Source organism: Atractosteus spatula, chromosome 10 (assembly GCF_055471065.1).
Source record: "Atractosteus spatula isolate fAtrSpa1 chromosome 10, fAtrSpa1.hap1, whole genome shotgun sequence".
Classification (NCBI taxonomy): Eukaryota; Metazoa; Chordata; class Actinopteri; order Semionotiformes; family Lepisosteidae; genus Atractosteus; species Atractosteus spatula.
The window spans coordinates 21564985-21585032 of record NC_142715.1 but is presented as its reverse complement, the minus strand read 5'-3'; the positions used below and the strand labels follow the sequence as shown (position 1 = coordinate 21585032).

General features: G+C 38.7%; 2 non-coding genes across 2 annotated transcripts; one reads left to right on the top strand and one right to left on the bottom strand.

Moving 5' to 3' along the window:
* Positions 1-1238: 1238 nt before the first annotated feature.
* On the bottom strand, positions 1239-1296 carry LOC148825801 (U7 small nuclear RNA). The gene has a single exon (XR_016093275.1). It is a non-coding gene; the product is annotated as a U7 small nuclear RNA (small nuclear RNA).
* An 8325-nt stretch (positions 1297-9621) lies between these two features.
* Positions 9622-9693, top strand: trnaw-cca (transfer RNA tryptophan (anticodon CCA)). The gene has a single exon. It is a non-coding gene; the product is annotated as a tRNA-Trp (tRNA).
* Positions 9694-20048: the final 10355 nt, after the last annotated feature.

Here is a 20048-nt window from a genome sequence, read left to right as displayed (position 1 = left end):
TTTAAACTGTAGTGTGAGACACCTTTCTTCTACAGAAATCTATTTTTTTTAAAGGAGATGAATTAGTTATAACAACACAAAACATCAAAGTGAAGTTGTTTTTCAGCAACTCCTTGGCTACATGGGAATTCGTTTTATTAGTGATTAGCGATTAGGAATTAGTGATCCAACCTCTGCTGTCTGCAGTAGCCTCCTAAAGTTCCAGCATGAATGCACGAAGAGGAGTGGTAGAGTGTTACTGCAAAGTCATTCAGAAGGGAAGTGATCCGGCTCAGCTCTCTGAGGTCTGGTAGATACATCTTCCTCATGAGTAATGTAGGATCAACTTCTTCAGGCTGGAGGAAGGGCTTGCATTTTGGCAGCAGTGACTGGCTGAGTAGTGACTTCTAGGACCTGGTCTTATCAGGTTGCTTTGCAAAGTTTGTCAGTTCTGCTGAAATGACCTGTCTCTAGGAAATTTAGGAAGCAGAAGAATGACTATCTGAAAGGTGACATGATCTGCTGGCTGTTTGACGTGATCATGAATGACACAGGAAATGCGAGTTCTTGCAATAAGACAAAAAAAGATCCATAAAACACTGGCAGAATTGCAAAATGTGAGATGATAAAAAGACACCTGTTTCTGCCCAATTTCAAACAGGGGATCTTGCGCATGTGTGATGAACATGATAATCACAATATTACAGAAATGACAGCAGCATTGAACGTGGCGAGACGTAAAAGATTGTTAATTCTCTTCAAATACTCAGAGTGTCTTTATTCTGCTGTATTAATTTACTGTGCTCATCAGGCAGTAACAAACCTGTTACCTACACTGTTCCCAGAACTGGATAGGTGACTCCACATTCTACAGCTCTCTAGCATAGAGGAAGTCAGACTACAGAAATGGAGAAAATCTCCTCTTCAGAAAGTGGAAATATATTCCTTAGAAAAGTTCTTTTCTCAAAGTTCAACACTCTCTGCAAGTCACTCATTCCCACCTTGCGCAGTGTAGTGGTTATCACATTCTCTTAACACATCAAAGGGTTTCTTTTTGAAAGCAAGCTAAAACAAGTGATCACTTTTCTCACATTTTTCATTGCTGACGTTGCTTTATGGGTCTATTTTCTATACTGTGCTGATCAATTGAAAACGAAAAGGCGGAAAATGGAATCACAGTCAAATACCAGGAATCATAACTGTATGGAAGCACACAGCTTTATCATGATATTCAAGTGCAATATCTTTTTTCACCAAAAATGGGCTTCCTGACTTCAGAAAGCCTTCTAGACAAATACTAAAAGAGCAAAAATTCCACATGGTAAAGGAAATGAAAACACATGTACCTTACCAAACTTTGAGTACAGGCCAGTCAGGGTGATAATACAAGATGATTTAAAATTCAACAAATAAAATCTGTCAACTGGTAATCCCAACTACTCATAAAAAACTGAAGTGGCAATACACAGAAGGTGACTCTTGGGTGTAAATTAAATCCATGCAAGAAGAGGGTTTAGTGTTATATTTCCAAATCCAATATGCAAATGAGAGATCTGGCCCAGCCAATCACAAGTCTCCCATGGTCTGGAATGGAGCTGATCTCCTCTTCTAGTTATTCATGCTGGAGTTAGGTTACATATTAGCATAATTAATATAACAACTACTCCAGAAACAAAAAATGTAAACAAATACACTGGATTGTGACTGCAACTGTTAGATTGTAGCTCTGGAGATGACCTTGTAATTCTCCTTGTAAGGTAAGGAAGAGGAGGAGCTTCACCAATCTGTTTTTCCACCAAATAAATTGGCTTTCTGACTTCAGAAAACCTTCCATTTATTTTATTTTTTTAAGAACTTTATTTTAATTTCACAAACAAATACAAATATTCACAAAATAGGAAACTTTAATAAATATACCCAAAACAATATACATGAAACCATCTCATTAGGTTATAGCTGTCTCTAATAATGAACAGGGCCAGGCTACCTGCTCCCTTCACTGGAACCTCGATGTCTATAAACACCCCCATGTTCCTCACGCCCCACAGGGTGTCCTTTCCACTCTTCACCAGAGCCTAAATCAAGCAGTGGTCAGGGTGAGGTGAAAGGGCCTGTAACCAGTCCCCCAACTGGCCCCAGAACAGATTCCTGTTCACATCCGACTGCTGTCACAAAGCAAGAGTTGGGAGTGAGGCACCTGTGGTACAAGAAAGGTTCATAATGGTAATAACATGAGAGACAATAAAGAACCAGAGGGAAAATGTCCCTGATTGCTGCAGGTCTTGCAAAATTTAATTGTGCAAGATGATGCCAGGTGTCCCACAGCACCGACATACCTTCAATTGCCCCACACAAAAACATATCCATTGCAGGCACCTATTCGGATTGTAGAGGGCAGATGTCTTAAGCCTCTATTTACACTGTCTGGTAGCAAGCGAATCTTCCTTGCTCCTGTTCTTATTCCATCAGCATCTCTGAGCTGAGTTCCATGAAGGACTATGGAATACTGGCTAAGCCAGGTGCGAATGTCTTCCATCTCTGCAAACACTGAGAACAAAAAAAACATGCACAGTTGAATAGGGATTGTCCCAAGGGCCTGAACTTTCACTGTTTGTACCTCAAACACCTCCGCACATTGTTCAAAGGGAGGGTAGGTAGCAGAAACAACTTCACCTGTCAAGACAGAAAACCGAGCTGCTCCAGGTGAAGCTTAAACTCACAACCTCGGCATGACTCCACTGATTATGTCATTTTACATGGCCTGAACCAGGAAAGAGATTGGAAGTCAAGAAGTTATGGTGTTGTTTATATTTGTAGCAAAGCGAGTCTTTTGCTCGTGAAACCTATATAATATCGTGTTCAAGATTATTCGCTGCGTGATCTCCTCCCTGCGTGTCCTGTACTGCTGTGTTATTTCGTTTAGATTATCTACGTGGTGTACAGATAAAACTCAACTGCATGAGAAGATTTTCGGGTTCGACAACAGCAGAACCTAAAAACATATTAGATGACCATGACATGATTTACACAACCTCCTGATCTGGAGTCAGACACGCTACTGTTGCACCACAATATCACTCGCTACAAGTGCTTTTAATTTCCCCAAAGACAAAAATCAGCGTCCATGAAAAAGATTTTTTTCATTCTCTCCTGTGTGGAGTGCCGCTCTTCTGAAGAGGGTCTCTTCTTCCCAGACCACAGATTATTCTTCCTGTCCAGCTCTCACACAGAGAGCAGACACACCGTCTCCACTAATGTGTTTACTACATCTATAGATCTGACCACCTACAGCCACGATATTCCTGGACAGGATATTTACCACCAGTCTCGTGAACTTCTCATCTTGACTTCTCCCAGGAGGAGCCAATTAACACAGAATCCTCTCTCTATTTAGCAAATAACAGAAAACACTGTTTCACTGTCAAGACAGAAAACCACCCAGTGGGCAAAAGATAATATAATACACATCTATAATAAGATAATATACGTCTATTAAATGCATACCTTAGACGTATAAATGTGGTCCGTAATCGGTCTAGAATGAAATTCTAATATATGTCTATCGTTATACGTCAATTATACGTCTATGATTATATGTTCAATATACATATATGGTTGGAGTTCTATTATACGGATAACTTAAGAGGACTATTATACATATATGGTTGGAGTTCTATTATACGGATAAATTTAGAGGACTATTATACATATATGGTTAAAGGTCTATTGTGCATCAAAGATAGGTTTTACAGGTGTAGAAACTAGTAAATCAAGCCAATGATTTGGTTTAGAAATTTATTCTGAAAATTTACAATTATTCACACCTGAGAAATATATAGTTCAAATTATACATTATATACAATATTGTGTTCAACATATGGCTAATCATAATAAAAAAAAACACAACTAGTAAACTTCAGTTACAAATTCTAGTAACATGGCAATATATATAAAGTAAAGACAAACACAAACTAATGACATGAACATGCTAATATTTAACTCAAAAACACATTTAAATTCAAATATAAGTTTCAAAATTTACAACTTCTATATCTCCAAGAAAATATTATTACAATGTGAAGTTAAGACGATTTTTACTGTTCACGATTTGCAAAGCCCTGTCCAATTGTCCTAACAGTTAGGACCAGCAACTTATCGTTTTCAGTGTCCAGACTTCCAGGCCCACTGCCTTGCATATGCATTCTTCAAATAACGCATTGTGTGCTCCTTTATTTCTTTTTCTGTTGCTGTTGGGTGGGGTTTCAGCACCTCAGCTAGGAAAAATGTTACAATATTAGTACTCAGATAAATGATGATTAATCTCTTCTTGAATATAATTTAAAAAAAGAACCATTAAGGTTTACTAAGCTCAAAGCTTAATCAATGTATTAAGTTTAGCTTGCATCATAGTAATTGAGCAATAAAGTCTGTCCTAATTAAAGAGTACCCAAAGTTTGAAAGTACAACATAGAATAAGAGTACCTTTAATTGCTCTAAAAAGATTTGTGTCTCCCAGGCACGTCTTTTGTTGTTGATCTTTCCGGTTTGTGCCAGCGAAGTTGAATTCCATCATCAGTTCATTTGTCTTGTCTGAAAACCAAATTATCACTGAGCTTAGACATTTCTCAAGCGAGTTTTCACTCACATTTATTTACTCAAATATTTAGGATTTAATGTACTACTGTAATCCTTATATTTTAAAAAAACAATTTTGCAGTTTTACACCTTGTAAATTAAGTGGCTAACACATAGGTATCTATTAGCTAAATTTTGTGGATATTTAAACTTGTAATGTAAATAAATTTTAAAAATCAGTAAGCAATACCTTAACAACACGGTGAACACACTCTCTCTGACATCACTGCCACCTACTCTCCAAAGTTGGTTTATTTGGAAATAACATTATATTAGAAATAATATTAGAAGCTAATACGAATATCAGCAATGCATTTAGGTATATAACTGGAAAAGATGCTGTGTTAGATATGTTTTCAATTTAAATAATATATGCGTTTATTAATGTTGTCAATATTACGGTTGTAATTTAACATTGATAATACATTGTGGCAATGAGCCCCCTGCTATGTGCTGATGTACAACTTTAACGCATGCAGTTAGTAAGGAAATGGTCACTGTTGTAAGGTATTATATTATATATAATTACATTATGGAATAGGATGGGGACAGGCCCTCAGAACTGGGCAAAAGGATTTTTGAACACTTTCGCTTACTTAACTTGCGCCCTAAAAAATAGTTGTACTTTGTCAATGGTCAGACAACACTAACTGACACTAACAGTCACTCGGACTGTTTGATGTGCAGGAGGGCTATCCCTATACCTATACCGAGGGCTATACCGAGAGCTATACCGTCCAGTATCTACAAATACACGATAACTAACATTAACACAAATACCACTCATATTACAACAGTAACACTATCACTAAGACATACACTATCATTATCACTAACACTGACACAAACTACTTATAATAACAGTAATGCTATTATTAAAACTAACACTACTACTACTGTTAATAACATTAACAGTATAATTATAATTGATATTAACATGAATATGAACATTAAAACTAAAACTATCAGTAGCGCTATCATCATTAATACTCACATGAACACTAGCATTAAAACTACCAGTTGTACTCTCATTAATATTAATATGAATACACTAGTATTAGTATTTGTTGATACTCTGTGTGACGAACGCAAGACACATAGATGCGCACAGTGACGTGGCGCCTGTCGCCGTGGTTACCATACTTATGATTTATAAACACGGGAAAAAATACATGTAAACTGTTACATACATTTATCAACTTGGAATATAATTTTTTAGCTCTAGGATACAGTTACCAAATTTTTTTTTCTACACTAAACGCACTATGGTAATTGATGGATACAGTCTTTATTGACTGTTTTCTAGATATTTAAAACAGGGTCAAAAACGGAAAAAGAATCAGTACTCACCAATCGGTGAAGTTAATAGTTTATTCTACGGTTCTTCAGTTGAATTAATTGGTTTTCGATAGATAAGTGATCAATAACTCTCCTCCGTGCGTGCCCTCACTCTCTGATCCAGGCGCTCAGGCTGGTGTCTGTGACGTCACAGTGCTCTTTCTGACAGAGCAGAGAGCATCTCCGCTGGTGGAGACTCCTGTCCGGAGCCCGGGCGGCTTTTCTTACAGATATGACATCCCCCCCAAAAAAGAACACACCGGGCTGTGAAGAGAAGCGAATCATAACAGTTGTAAAAGGAGAGCGACAAACCAAGGAATGAAATTCATTAAACAGGAAAAAAAATAGTTTACTTCGCAGATTAATGTGTTACAAAGTGTACCCGTGTGGAGCAGTAGAGAACGAGCACAAGTCCCTGTAATAAGTGCTTTTAAATGTTTTAAACGAATCATCAGAGTATAGAACCCAGGAGGATCAGGAACCTGATCCTGGAGGTTAAAATATGTTTCCTGGTTTTATTTCCAGCCTGCTCTCAGTTCCATAGGTAGTCTGATTATTTAAATTAACGGTATAACTGTTACAATAATTCATCTAATTGTAAATGTATAAGACTGTGAGACTGATATAATCTTTTTATATAATCCTCTCTGTTCCTGCCGCTGTCACTCTGCATTCCGTAGGGCTACAGGTTGATTTCACAATGCCAAATTTAATTAAATACAGGAGAAACCGCAAGGAAAACAATATGTTTTAATAAATCTTCTTCTGGATTTATATTTCGGTCTTTCACCTTTGAATGCATAGCTTGGCCGTAAATCTTTACTCGATTACAGGCACCCCAAACAGTTTTTAAGGCAGAAATCGAAGCCTATTTGACTTTCTGCTAATAACGTGTAAGTGTTCACGAAACATTTCCCTGCACATCATGTGCCCACAAACCGGTTTCTCCGTTTTCCTCTTCCTGTCGTTGTCAGCAAGCACAACAAGACGGGAAAAATGCAAGAGAGGGAAGAGCTGTCAAGACAAGAGAACTCTTGTTCATATAGATCCAGGTTTACACAATTAATTTCATGCATACTCGAAGTGCCTAAAGTCTTGCTCTGCTGTTTTAAATATACCTCCAAAGCATTTAGTTGTGTTAACTACCAGATTATTCGAACAAATTTAACGTCATATTCAGGAAATTCAGAGGAAGTCTTCAGACTTGTCGTGGCTGTTGAAGAAGCTACCTGTTGAATCTACCCCGGGATTTCTTGAGAGATCGTTCAGCGAGCGAGTCCTCCTTCTGCACTCCGCACTGAGCTGAAAGCCGCATCGTATAAAACATCAATGGTACAACTCGAGAAAAAACTGAAAGACTAAACAACGACTTTTGATGATTACAAGAGATTCAAGAAACACAACCGTCCGCACACAGGCTTGGATCCTGAACGCTTAAGTTAAAAGACAAAACGAAGGATACTAACTGTAAACTCTCTTCACGTCTTACAGTTTATGAAATAAAAAAAAATCTTACTTTCTTAATAATTTCTTACTGCTGATAGACGATTTATTGCACTTGAACAAAATCACAATTACAAACATTTTGGATTAAACTGTTATTCACATACTCTAACGGAGAGAAACGTTAGTGTCTTCAGGTGTGTGAGCCCATTTCTAAAAAAATAAAAAAAAAGTTATATGAATTTAATTGTTCTACTTTTTAGGCTTGTATAGCCTTATGAATATTTCGGTTAAATCTTTTTTTCTGTAGTAATTTCAGTTGATATTAATATTAGTCATGATTTACAATTTTCGGATATGGTTCATCTTAAATAATTTTGTAATTAGTTTCAGTTTTGGAAAATCGCACCCAGAAGCTACCAAAACTGGTAATGTTCATATAATGTGTAATGCAATAGCAGCATTTTGGGCAGGAAAACAAAAAGTATTTCTTGGTATGAATCCCAACACTTCATAAGCGGCGTTCAAGGACTTCTCGCTTCAGATAAAGCTGTCAATACATCATAGATTTTTACTCAATCAATATCAGCAGTGTTATCGCTACCGAACGCTAAATATAGATCCTGGCAATACTTCGTGAGATCAAAATACTACAGAAGCAATCAAATGTATACGTTTCTTTTGGATCGAGAAGAGGATAATTATGAGACTCAAAATATGCCTGTCTTTTCTTTTTTCGAGGACAAATGGATTATTGAGGTGTAAAGATGGGTTCAAAACCAAAATCATCTGCTGTTTCTTTGATAGTTTCTTCAAATCCTTCAACTGATCATCGATATCAAGGAAAAATATTATACAAATTGTGGTTTTCTGTTAATTGCCAATTTTATTGTAATTACATCTTCGTTTACAGATGTCTTGCATGTAGTCCTCAGCTAAAATGTTTTAACAAGTACGACAAAAGTACAATATGCTTAACAACAGTTATGGTTATATCTATATTAAACTGAAGGTAAATATACCAAGATATTAAAATACAATTTTACAATCCTAACCTAATAATGCTTGTGAAGTTTTCCAATACATCCGAACTGTAATTTTGAAATATTATTGCTGAGAATGCAAAGAGACTACAACGATCAAATTCAATGAGTGAAAATACAACAGTAGTTCACTAAACTGAGTTTCTTCCCTGAAATAATTTGCTTGCTTACAGATGGATTGAGAGTGTGCTTTCCAACTTTTGTGTAACATTTTCTTTTGACAGGGCGGAGTTGTTTTCACAATCTGGGTTATATTAAACGGATTAACGTCAGTGTAAAAAAGCTTTCCTTTTAATAATTCTGGTTTCAAGATCGCAATATAGTGTGAAACATAAAAGCCAGCTTAATAAATCTGTTGCACGTCGTATACAATGGTCTTTCAACTAATAGCCCGTGCAGGGATCAAACCCCAGCTGCTGGTACGAGTTGCCTAAGGCTCTGCAACATGCAAATAAGGAACTAACCTTCGCTTCTTCATTATATACACAGTGAGCTATGTTTGCGAGCCTGCTGACCTCTACGGGCAGTAAGTATTTGATTGCGGTACAAGACCGGCCGTGGAGATAAAGTGAGACGGGTGTGTACATTAAAAGGCTCATAATGTCCCTAGGAGGGCTCAAACCACCACCCTTTTGGTTAACAGCCGAGCCACAAAGACTCATAAACAGCTTAACACTTCTCGGTCTCAGTGAAAGTGATACACTCCGTAAAATTTTTACTACTGGAGTTTTTTACATTCTATACTGCGTTTTCTGAAGGGTACCCTGTGAAAATGCGAGTTTTTACGAGAAGGGATGGACATATAAGGTCAGCAGGCTTAGGGAATTGGACTTTAAGGTGAAGACTGTGGGTTCAGCAGCAGCAGAAGAACCTGATCAGTATCAGTTGACTTGCACGTACTTTGAAAACCTAACTTCGGGATTTAGTGTCAGACGTGCTTCAATTACACCACGGAGTACTTAATTAAAAAAAAAATAGAATAACAATCAGTGTTCCTGGATCTGTTGTCGAGAACAACACCTGCACAAGAGCTGCGCATGAAGAATGAAATGTGGTCTGGGAAGATGATACTCTCTTCAGAAGAGCGGTGCTCCTCACAGGAGAGAATGAAATAAAAAAAAAATTTGCGACGTTGATTTTTCTCCTTTGGGGGGTTTAAAAGGGGGTGGGGGGGAACTAGTGTGACCTCGTGGCGCAGCGGTAGCGCGTCTGACTCCAAATCTGAAGGCTGCATGTTCAAATCACGTCGGGGTTAGTTCTTAGTTTTTCAGGTTCTGCTGGTGCTGAACCCGGAATTCTCACTATGCGGTTGAATTCTGTCTGTACATCACATAGATAATCTAAATGAAAGAGGAAATACCGTTGAACACAAGATAAAAGGCACAGCTGACATCTGCGAAACATCACGTCCGACTTGAGAGACAGCTACATCAGAGAATGAAATCCTGGAAGTTTCAGATCCCTTTTTATTTCAGGTTTCAGGTGCACTTCATTACATAATAGACAGCTATTACTGAGGAGCTTGAAAACATTTACACGAGCCAGGTAGAAGTCAAACTTACAATCTTATGATCCGAAATCAGACGCGTTATTTATTAAACCCCTTGTACATCATATAACCTGAATTGCACCGTAGTGAGCTCAGCGCTGCTACTAGTAATACACCGCCACGTCTAAACTTTCAAAGTGAGAAACATGTTTTCTAAAATTCTATGAGTTTTAAAATATAATCTCTTTAAATCAGACAAAGAGTTTATGTGTCGCATTCAAATTCCAATTGATTTAGAATTCAAAGAAAGACTGTTTCTTCCACAACTCATATCACATCCACCAGACTCTCCAACTTCTCCAGACCTTGCTGGGTGAGCATTTGCTCTGGTAAATTAGGTCATATATCATGTTAAATCATTTCTTCTCAACACAACATTTCCTGGTGCACGTTTTCTCTATGAAAAAAAAAACATTTTTCCCTTGCACGATTCCTAGTTTTGTTATCAAAGCGTACAGAAAGAAAAAAAAAGAAATAGTGTCGCAAAAGAACTCTGTCGCCCTTGGTAGATGTCAAACGTATTGGACATGAAAAATGCCAGATAAAAGGCATTACTCTTCGTTTCTCGGTGGTGGGGCTGCTATGTAAAAGAGGCAATTTGTGCTGAGAGAAGGCTTAGCGCTTACTGAACGCAGATGTCTCAGAGCGGTCTGTCCAAGTGGCTGTAAAAGGACAGCAGCAAGAATACGTAAAACAGGTGTAAAAAAAATAACAATTTAAAAATAAATACTAAATGGGTTTAAAATTCAGGAATGTGATTGGTCAGATGCTTACGATGAGTGTTGTTGGTGTTTCTTGTGACTTAGCGAATTGAAAAAAAATATTCAATTATTATTATTATTATTCAAAACGGCATATTAATCAAACGGCAAGAGCTCGTATGAAAACAAAAAAAATAGTTTGTAAGTATCTTTGTTGTAACAGCTGCGCCAGAACTATTCAGATAAATCAGAATAGTACCTGAACTTGACTGATTTATATTCAGTAATGTGCATTGGGAACAAAAGGGAGACTTACATGGATTTTATTAGGTTTTAGGAATCAGAAAATTTATTTTTATACGTTTTTGCCTAGGAGCAGAAATAACTTCCTGCTTTCAACGCTTTTATTGTTTCTGCTTGTAAGCTCGAAAAGAAAAACACAGTACTGACTCTGGGATTTAAGAGGGATGTATGAAGACAGTAAAGGGGAGTTTTTTCCCCCGCTGTAGAGTATGAAGGCGGTGTGACGAGTCAGGAGGGAGGAGACGCGCATTCCGCACGGGGAGCGCAGAGCAATGAGTTTCACCTGCAGCTCGCCGAGTCCTGTCCTATATAACCGCTGAGCCCGGACACACAGAGTCTCCAGCCAGTGTTGGAGAGTTATAATTTTAATAGTTTTCCTTTTGCGCTGAAGCTGGGTTCTTTCTCTAGTTAAACTTATTGGAGTTAGTGGTTACTGTGCTAGACTGTCGGGAATAGCACTATTATTTCTTTCTTCTGCTCAAACAGTGCCGGGAAAAATTTAAACTATAACCCTGTTTCAGAAAGATTGAGTCTGAGGGGTAATAGGTGGAGGTTAAAACCCAAAATAAGGGGCTGTTGTTAATGAAAGCAGTAGATTGGGTCTGATTTTGCTCGTTATTGACCTCACTCACTCAAACTCCGTATGCATTAATGTGGGTGGGGCTATGTGAGATAAAGAGTGTCCCCTTGTGGGGAGTCCCTTCCACTCTCCCACTAGGGTCTGTTGTAACCCAGTGTGAATTTCAGCATATTGCAGTTCAGCTTTTGATCACTCAGTTGAGAAGCCCTGGGAATATGGGGCAAATACAGGAGACACCCACCAGCCTCAAAGGAGAGTTTTTATCCCCAAGGGATGACCTGTTTTACAACAGCAGACAATTTTAAGAAACAAAAACCTTTGTTCTGCTGCTATAGGCTGGTTCCACTGCGAACAAGTGGGGCTATTTGTAGAGGAGGGGGCTAGAGGAAGTTAGATGTAAAGTGTCCAGTCTTGTCAAGGGTATTATAGCTCATTAGATCTGATTAACCAGTTAAAGTGAAATGGTCTGCTTTCTACACAGAAGCCAGTTGTCTCTTCTCAATGTGGGGGAGTCCGTCAGTCACATAACAGCTAGGCAGGACTGACAGTCTTGTGTGATCTATTTCATTTCCTGTTACCCCATCTTCCAAAGACAATGGTCCAGTTCAGCCTGGAGTGTCCCAGACTGCTCTGTCTGTGACAGTGGGAGGCTTATTTTTTGTCTCTTGTCCAGCCAGGATGTGACAAATAGTGACCCCTCAATGAAGGAAACTTTGGCTTTTGTCGGTGATTACACCCCCTGACAATGTTACAGGCGGTGTGGGAACCCCCGGTGATCCCACAGTCCCCCATAGACACTGGCCAGTCTACACAAACCTCCATTCAGCACAACCCTGACCCCTGTTGTGTCACCCAGGTCTTCTCTGTGAGACAATGATTATTCAGGGAAATTTACGGAATGTATTCCGAAGCAGTCAATGGAAGTATGGAATTAAAATTAGTCAAATCTTTATAGATAGAATATGTCACCTGTTTAATATAGTTTTACATTGTGACAAGATTGGACAAATTTTAAGTCCACCATATATACATGCAATGTTTTAAAGACGGGTCTCTGCACTGCACAGGAATCTTGGTTCACTTACAAAAACTTCAGCTTATAACCCATCTGAAGTGTGTTTTTAGTTTTTATTTTTTTTACTGCTTGTTCTTCAAGGTTAAGGTACTAACTCATTGACATTGTTGATTTAAAATAAGACTATTGACAAAAAAGAAAGTATTCATCACAAAGGTATTATGCCAAATAAACTCTAGTAATCGACAGCAATTAAGAAAAGAAAACAAAGACATCTTCTGAGGATGCCAGATGGAAATCAAACACACACACACACTCACACTTAGGGCCAATTTTACCAGAAACCAATTAACCCACCAATGATCTTGGACTGATGTCTGAAAACCAGAGCCCGTGAAGGAGACCAAAGCAAACAGTGCAATATAGAAGTTCTTCAGGTATTAGTAGAACAGACCTAGCTTATCAATAGAATACTTATATCTGAACTTCATAGAATGGTGACACTTCAATCTTTCATATTCAATATTTTGCACAAAATCAACAGCTAAGAACAGACTGTCATATACCTTTATCCAGTGGTTTTCAGAGCAGAGACATCCATGTGGGCAAGAGTACTTTCCCTGTGGTCCGCCGCACTTCAGCTAGCCACGTTCTGGCTGGGTTGTGTGTACTCCTCTGAACGTGGCCTGTATTGAATATCGGGTATTTTGTGCAAATGAATAATGTGAGCATATTAATATGATTTGTGTTGAAGCCAAACATAGAAAATCGCTGTAAGAACTTGAATTTAATCTCCAGTGTCACTCCTGAAATGCTGACCATCACCCATCTTCTGATTTGTAGATGCACGTGTTAATGGATATTTCTTGTCTTCTTTTTTTCACCCATATGCTCTTCTCTGCATCATTGAGTACTTCTGGGTCATCTCTTGTACCTTGTGGCATCTTGGCTGGTGGTGAATGGCAGGCAGCTGCTCTAAAAATAACATGCCTATTAATATGATTATGTTGAAGACAAAACCAAAACAATACAACTGTGTTTTGCACTTTACGATTTACACTATCACAAGCTTGTCATATTTACAGTCATCAAATGATTTGGGCTGCTGTTCCTGTGAACAATGTCCTTTGTTTAAGAAACAGATTGAATTTCAAATCTTTAGATTTTAAATATAAACCACTGACAATATGGTAATCACTTTTGCAACTTCTTAAAAGTTATAAGATAGCTGTAGAGCCATGTTGTCTTTAACCTATTCAGAAACTACCACTTAAATTGTAAGAAATTGTTCTCTAGACACATCCTGTGGGCTCTGTTCTCGATGAATTGGAAAGGTGTCTGTCGTTCATGACTTCCAGTACTCTGTCGATCTCGCTCTTACCAAGAGACTACCCATCTAACGCTGCTGGAAACTCCAGTGCCTGGTCTGGGAATGCTGTGCTTTTCAGATTATGTCAATAAATTTCAAGAATGGTTCACTTCTCAAAACCTTTTTTTGTTTACATGATGTGGTATTTCTTTGCAGTAACAATTGAGTGGGGTAGTTATCTGCCTTCTATGCTCTTCTGAAAATCATGAATCTTTTTGGCAGTCCCATATTCCTTCCTTATATCCTTGCTGGTGAGAATGAAAAATGCCATTTTTAAGACAATAACAGAAACATAATTCTAACTAATTTTAAGCTACAAGAAAATATATATCTTCAAAATATGCACTTTAGTACACTTACTTACTGTTTTGGAAATGGTCAGTGATCCAACCACTCCAGAGCTTGTCCTTTGCCTTGAAATGATTTTCTGGAAATGCTGTAATCAAAGAGGAGCTCTTCTCCCTCAACAATGTCATTTTTTGTCACAGACAGGATTATGACGTTTATATAAATGACCCTCTTACAGCCTTGATGTATTTTTTTTTCTTTGATGGATTTATCCACCTTCTGATCGTCTCCATATCCGTGAGGCAGGCACAGTGTTCTACAAGAGCATCAATGCTTGGTTTTTGTGCAGGTCCATCAGAAAAAGAAAAGATGTATCTTCTCTCCCTCTGCCATCTGTGCCATTAGGGCTTCAGCGGCTGTCTCTGTGATGATCTCGCCATGATAATCACACACCACCTCTCCTTTCTGAAAACCTGGAAGTCACAACCTTCTTCCCCTTCACAGGATTGTCACTGATGCTCAGGCCTTCCCAGATTTGATGCTTTTCTATCTTTTTAATTTGCTTGTCATTTGGTGGCAGTCCTGTCTTGGGCTTCCACTTCTCAAACACTTCAGATACTGTTGATGCATTGGCTGAGCAGTCCATCTTTTGAATATAGTAAGTTACCTGACAGCCATCTAGTGTAAAGGTCTAGAAGGAAAACCACAATATAAATCCTCAGAATATATTCCAAACTTAGTGTTTGTCGGTGAAGATAATTGATTTGTAAACTTGCCATTAATGGTCTGCAGTCTCACTTCCTCTGTTATGATTTCCACCTGTCATGACTTCCAGTCAGTTTCAGATGCTCCTTTCTTTGTTAAGCTGCCCATATAATAACACTGGAAACACCTTTATCAGCTGCTGGAAGGCTGTAGCATTATCCATCTTCGGACATGTAAACCCTGCAGCTGCTGTTGTGGATCTTGGCCTTGATCCACTGTTGTAAAAATTTTAAATAAAATATCACAGGTCTCTGTAACAGTCAAAAAACAACTGAAGAGGTGTACTGTATTCAAACCTACTCCACAGCAGGTGTGCATTCTTGTCCAGAGTCTGATGATTGATTACTTGACCTGAAGTTAAAAAAAAGAAATGAATGATTGTTTTGTGAGAGACTTATTTTAAGATTGTGATGATGCTTACTAAACTCCTTGTCCTGCAAAGCCTTCAATTACTTTGATTGCCGAGCAGATGCTGGCTGAGTCAGTATTCTATAATGTTTCTCTGTGGGCGCATTGGAATGGGCTAAGTAATCCGCCATAATGCTCTTCTGTGCATCGGTTACATTTTTTGCTGTTATCTCAATTGCCCTCCTGGCTGGTAATGAATGGCCGGAGGAATCTACAAAACAAACAAGCAAGCATATGTGAATGTTTCCAACCCACAGAAATATAAAGTAATATATTATTCTGCTTACTTCTCATGCAGTCTTCTCAAGTTGTTGGAAGGACTGTGAATTGGCTCTCCCGCAGATGAACTGAAAAACTTTTTGTCTCCCTTCACAGCTGCTGACCTGGGCATTACAGCTTAGTTTAGTGAAGTAAAGATGAAACAGCTGATAAAACACAAATAAAATGCAATTAGGGTACATTGGAGATTTTCTTAAATATTATACATGATGGGAGCTATGCAAGTGGAGGTATTTTGTTCTGTATTAACATGGATTTTAATGGGCTTCTATGAAAATTGGCCGTGGTGTGAGTGTGCGAGTCCTGTGATGAACTGGTGTCACATTGTGGGCAATACTGTGCTTTGCACCCACTGCTTGCCAGGATTATTCCAGTTCCACAACAACCCTGAATCGTGTGGAGGGGTTTATCAATGTAGCCATCCACTTACATGTTCCTCTTCACTCAATGCAAAGGAAGCCAGCTGCTGTGATGAGGTTTTGTGCAGGTTAACAGCAAACTAGACCATCTTTTCGCCCACTTGTTGAAACAACAAGAAAATAAAAATTAATACACCAAACTGTAAAAATCATGTGTGTGTGTGTGTGTGTGTGTGTGTGTGTGTGTGTTATTTGTTGTATGAAAGTATTCTTACTGTCATGTTCTTTACCACCCCTGGGTGCTGCAGGTCCTTCAGCTTGAGAAAGGTCTGCAGATAATACAGCACAAGATGATGGTCAGGCAGGGTGTTCTCTTCAGAGCTGTATGTCTTGCCCAGTATGTGCAACACATCTCTCTTTGCAACCCTCAACACCTTCCAGCAATCTCTGGTACTTGATTATGGACTCTGCATCTGTCTATATCTGTGGGAGAAAGTAATGCTATCAACATCTTTTTTTTTTTGTATTCAAATTAAAAGAAGTACAGTTGAATAAAGTTAAAAAATGAAAAGTACCTCTTTCTGGTAATCTCTTAGCAACATTCTTACAGTTTTTCTTCTGAATATCCTTTAAGATACTATGGAAGTTGATGATGAGGTTAGCCAAGCTGGGATCATCTACTTTCACATTGATAGCCTTCAGGATGTAGCGCGGAAAACGGTTTATGTTCTTGATATAATTAGCAATGGTTTGGTGAGACAGTCCAGTGGTCTTCATTTGGTTACAATAATTGTGTTTTGGTTGTCCTTTACAAAGTTTAAGGAAGATGCAGATCGATCCGTAAAGAAACAGGAATCTGGAAACATTTTCTACCTGACAAATGTAAAGTCACTATGTTTATGGCTGACATTTCACATGCGTGAATTTTAAGCTAAGGAGTAAAAACATGTGCTATGGAAATATCACTGCTCAATTTTAAATGCCTTTAAAAAATAAATACCTCCTGAGAGCAATCTGCCACTCCAAGATCCTTGGTAAGGTCCTGTTTAAACCCAGCCAGGTGAGGAGCATCCAGGGAGTGCTTTCTGTCCAGTCCAGACTGGGCTACCGTCTTCCTGAGAGCCTGATGATGGCTTTTAACTACTAGGGGCCAGTAGGAATACAAGATTCAAATTTAAAAATTTTATACCTATAAGACAAACTAGAATACAAGAATAAAATAATAGATACATTTGTAAAAATAGAAAGTTCTCCAGAACTCATGTCTTCCCCTTCCTCCTCTGCTTCAGTCTCTGGCATCTCTTCCTCCTGGACAGCAGCCTCTTGCTCAGGGCATCTGGACTATGGGTATATAATTTTAACATACCTTTACATAATGGTAAATTTGAAAAGAAACAGAAGAACCCTTATAAATTATAAATATCTCACCTTGATGATGTGTCTTCAGGATTCCACATAAAACAGTCCATGGACTCCACCAGTCTCGCATCCTTACCAGATATGAGCTCTGTGCTCTTGCAATCCGCAACCTGCCCATTCCTCAGGTGATTCAACAAGTTCTTCTTGGCCTGGAGTGAGACCTCGCTGATCTCCACTGCTGAGGCTCATTTCATACACACCATCTTTAAGAGAAGAGGAAACTGGTCAAATGTCTTCAGGCAGGTCTTGCACACCAGAGGAATCCTCATGGGTCTCTTGAAAATAAATAACTTTTGTGTAAAGAAACAAGTCAAGACTGTTCTAGTTTCTTAACTGAGCCTTAATTTTCTCTCCAATAGCTTCACTGTATTGTTTATTGTATTTTTTTTTCAGAATTATACCTTGCTCTAAAATAATGACTTTATAAAACAACTTAACTCTTACTTGGTTTTGGTTGCAGTCTTTCCAGTAGAAGCCATTGTAGACTTTAAGAACTACTGTGATAATTGGTCTGCCTGAGTGTCCTTCCCTAACCCAGTATTGATAGCTTGTGTAGGGTCCAAAGGTGTCCTTCTGTAATTTCCTCCCATGATGTTTCTTTGATCAGTTGGAAGCAAGCGTGAAAGCTTCCTCCCAGCGGGGAAGCTCAAGATCCTCTAGTTGAAATGACAGATTTTCCTCGTAGTGCTCTTCGAGGATCTGCAGTGTGGTGTGAAGCCAATTTTTGGCATTGCTTACCAGCTTCAAATATGTGAGTTTGGCTGGCTTGGCAGGTTTTATGAGGTGCTTGAGTTCCTCGGTCTTCCGTCATAGGCTGGTGGGTGCTCTGTTCTCCCGTCCAAAAAAGCTGCTGTTTTGTAAATGGTGGACTGTTTGGATCATTTTGTAGATGATCCTGGTTCCTTGTTGGAAGGTATCCTGTCTGTTTGACATGTTTGGTTTGTGGCCGACAGTATGGAGGGTGACCATACAGTAGCTTGGGTTGTCAACTCTAGCACGGAAGAACAAAAGCTGGGAGGGGGGAGGAGGCAGGAGAGGTAGAGAGACAGAGAGGCCAGTTGGAGTCAAAGAGCTCTGTTTAGGATTGATATTGTTAATGGCATCAGTGACTGGGTTATTGTCCTCTACCGGAGAGGAGGAGCCGTCAGCAAAATGAGCTTTGAGCTGAATCCCGTGGTAAAAACGGTTGAGGTCAACTTGGGTTTGCGGGGTGTCCAGCTTCTTGGGGACTAGAACAAAACTGAGGCCTTTGCTAAGAAGAGATCGCTCATCCTGTGAAAGGAAAAGGTCAGAGGGTATAGTAATGACAAGGTTGGGATTAGTTGAGCAGGTAGGGGTGTTATTGGGCTTTTTCTGTAGAAGATGATTGAGTTTTTTTTCCTTCTCTGAAGTAAGGAACTGGTCAAGTTTACTATCTATGTGTTGAGGTTACTGTCTATGTGTACACCTAAGTACTTATATGAATCAACCTGAGTGATAAATTTGTTGTAGATTACTACCTGTGAGTGATCGCCAACTGCTCTGGGATAAAAAAAAAACAATTTCTTGTGGTGTTTTTGTTGCATTTAGAATGAGAATGTCTGTATCTTGGTATTTTTTTTAGGAATCTGTACAATGAGTCTCATTTACACAACGAGTAATTAAAATGCCTCATATCAATCTATAAAGTAAAACTTCATATCCAAAATCCCGAGACTTTTTAAACAAGTTGACAATTTTTTTTCCATTCAACATTGGTTACCATCCCAGATTGGCCAGTGACAAGTCTTTTTTTTCGGCACTTTCCTGTTGTGCTGCTCTACTGGTATTGTGAGTTCTGCATCAATAACCTGGAAACAAAAATATCTGAACAAGCTCTGACCAAATGGAATCGACCTCCCTTTCCAGTTCAGATCCGGGTGCAAGATGCCGTGTGTCCATATTGGAGATCTTGTGCTTGCTAACTTTGAGGAAAGCAGTACATGACCTGTGATTTCTGACTAAATCACGGAAACAATTGACCAAGTTTTGAAATGATCTTCACTGTTTAACTCTAGTGTTGTATATGATTTGTATTTTTAGAAAAGGTCTGCGACTCCATCCGTTCTGTAAGTCAACGCTTATCAAAAGGACAGTTCCCTCCATGTTGGGCATATTGAAACCAGTAGTTACCTGCATTTCAGAGTAATCCTGTAAAAAGAGATAAGGAATATTGCACATATACAATGCTTTGCAGTGTAGGGTGGCTGCTCACTTATTAGTGGTGCCTAGAATGCAAAAACATAAGAGGTTCCAAAAAAAGTAAATGGGCAAAAGGCCTCCTATGTCATTTGGTAGTTGATTTACTAATCCAACGATCTCATCCTGCTGTTTCTTGAAAGAAACCAGGGTATCGGCTTCAACAACATGGCTGGTTAGCTTGTTCCATATCCCCACAGCTCTTTGGCTAAAGAGCTGCTCCTTGGTCTGTTTTGAACCTGGTTCAGTCAGTAGTTGAAACCAAGTGTACAGTATTGTGAAGAGGAATGCAGGAAAATGCTGTATTCATTTTTTTGAGGTGGTTAGGTTTTGAAAAACGTTTTAAATGAACCACATT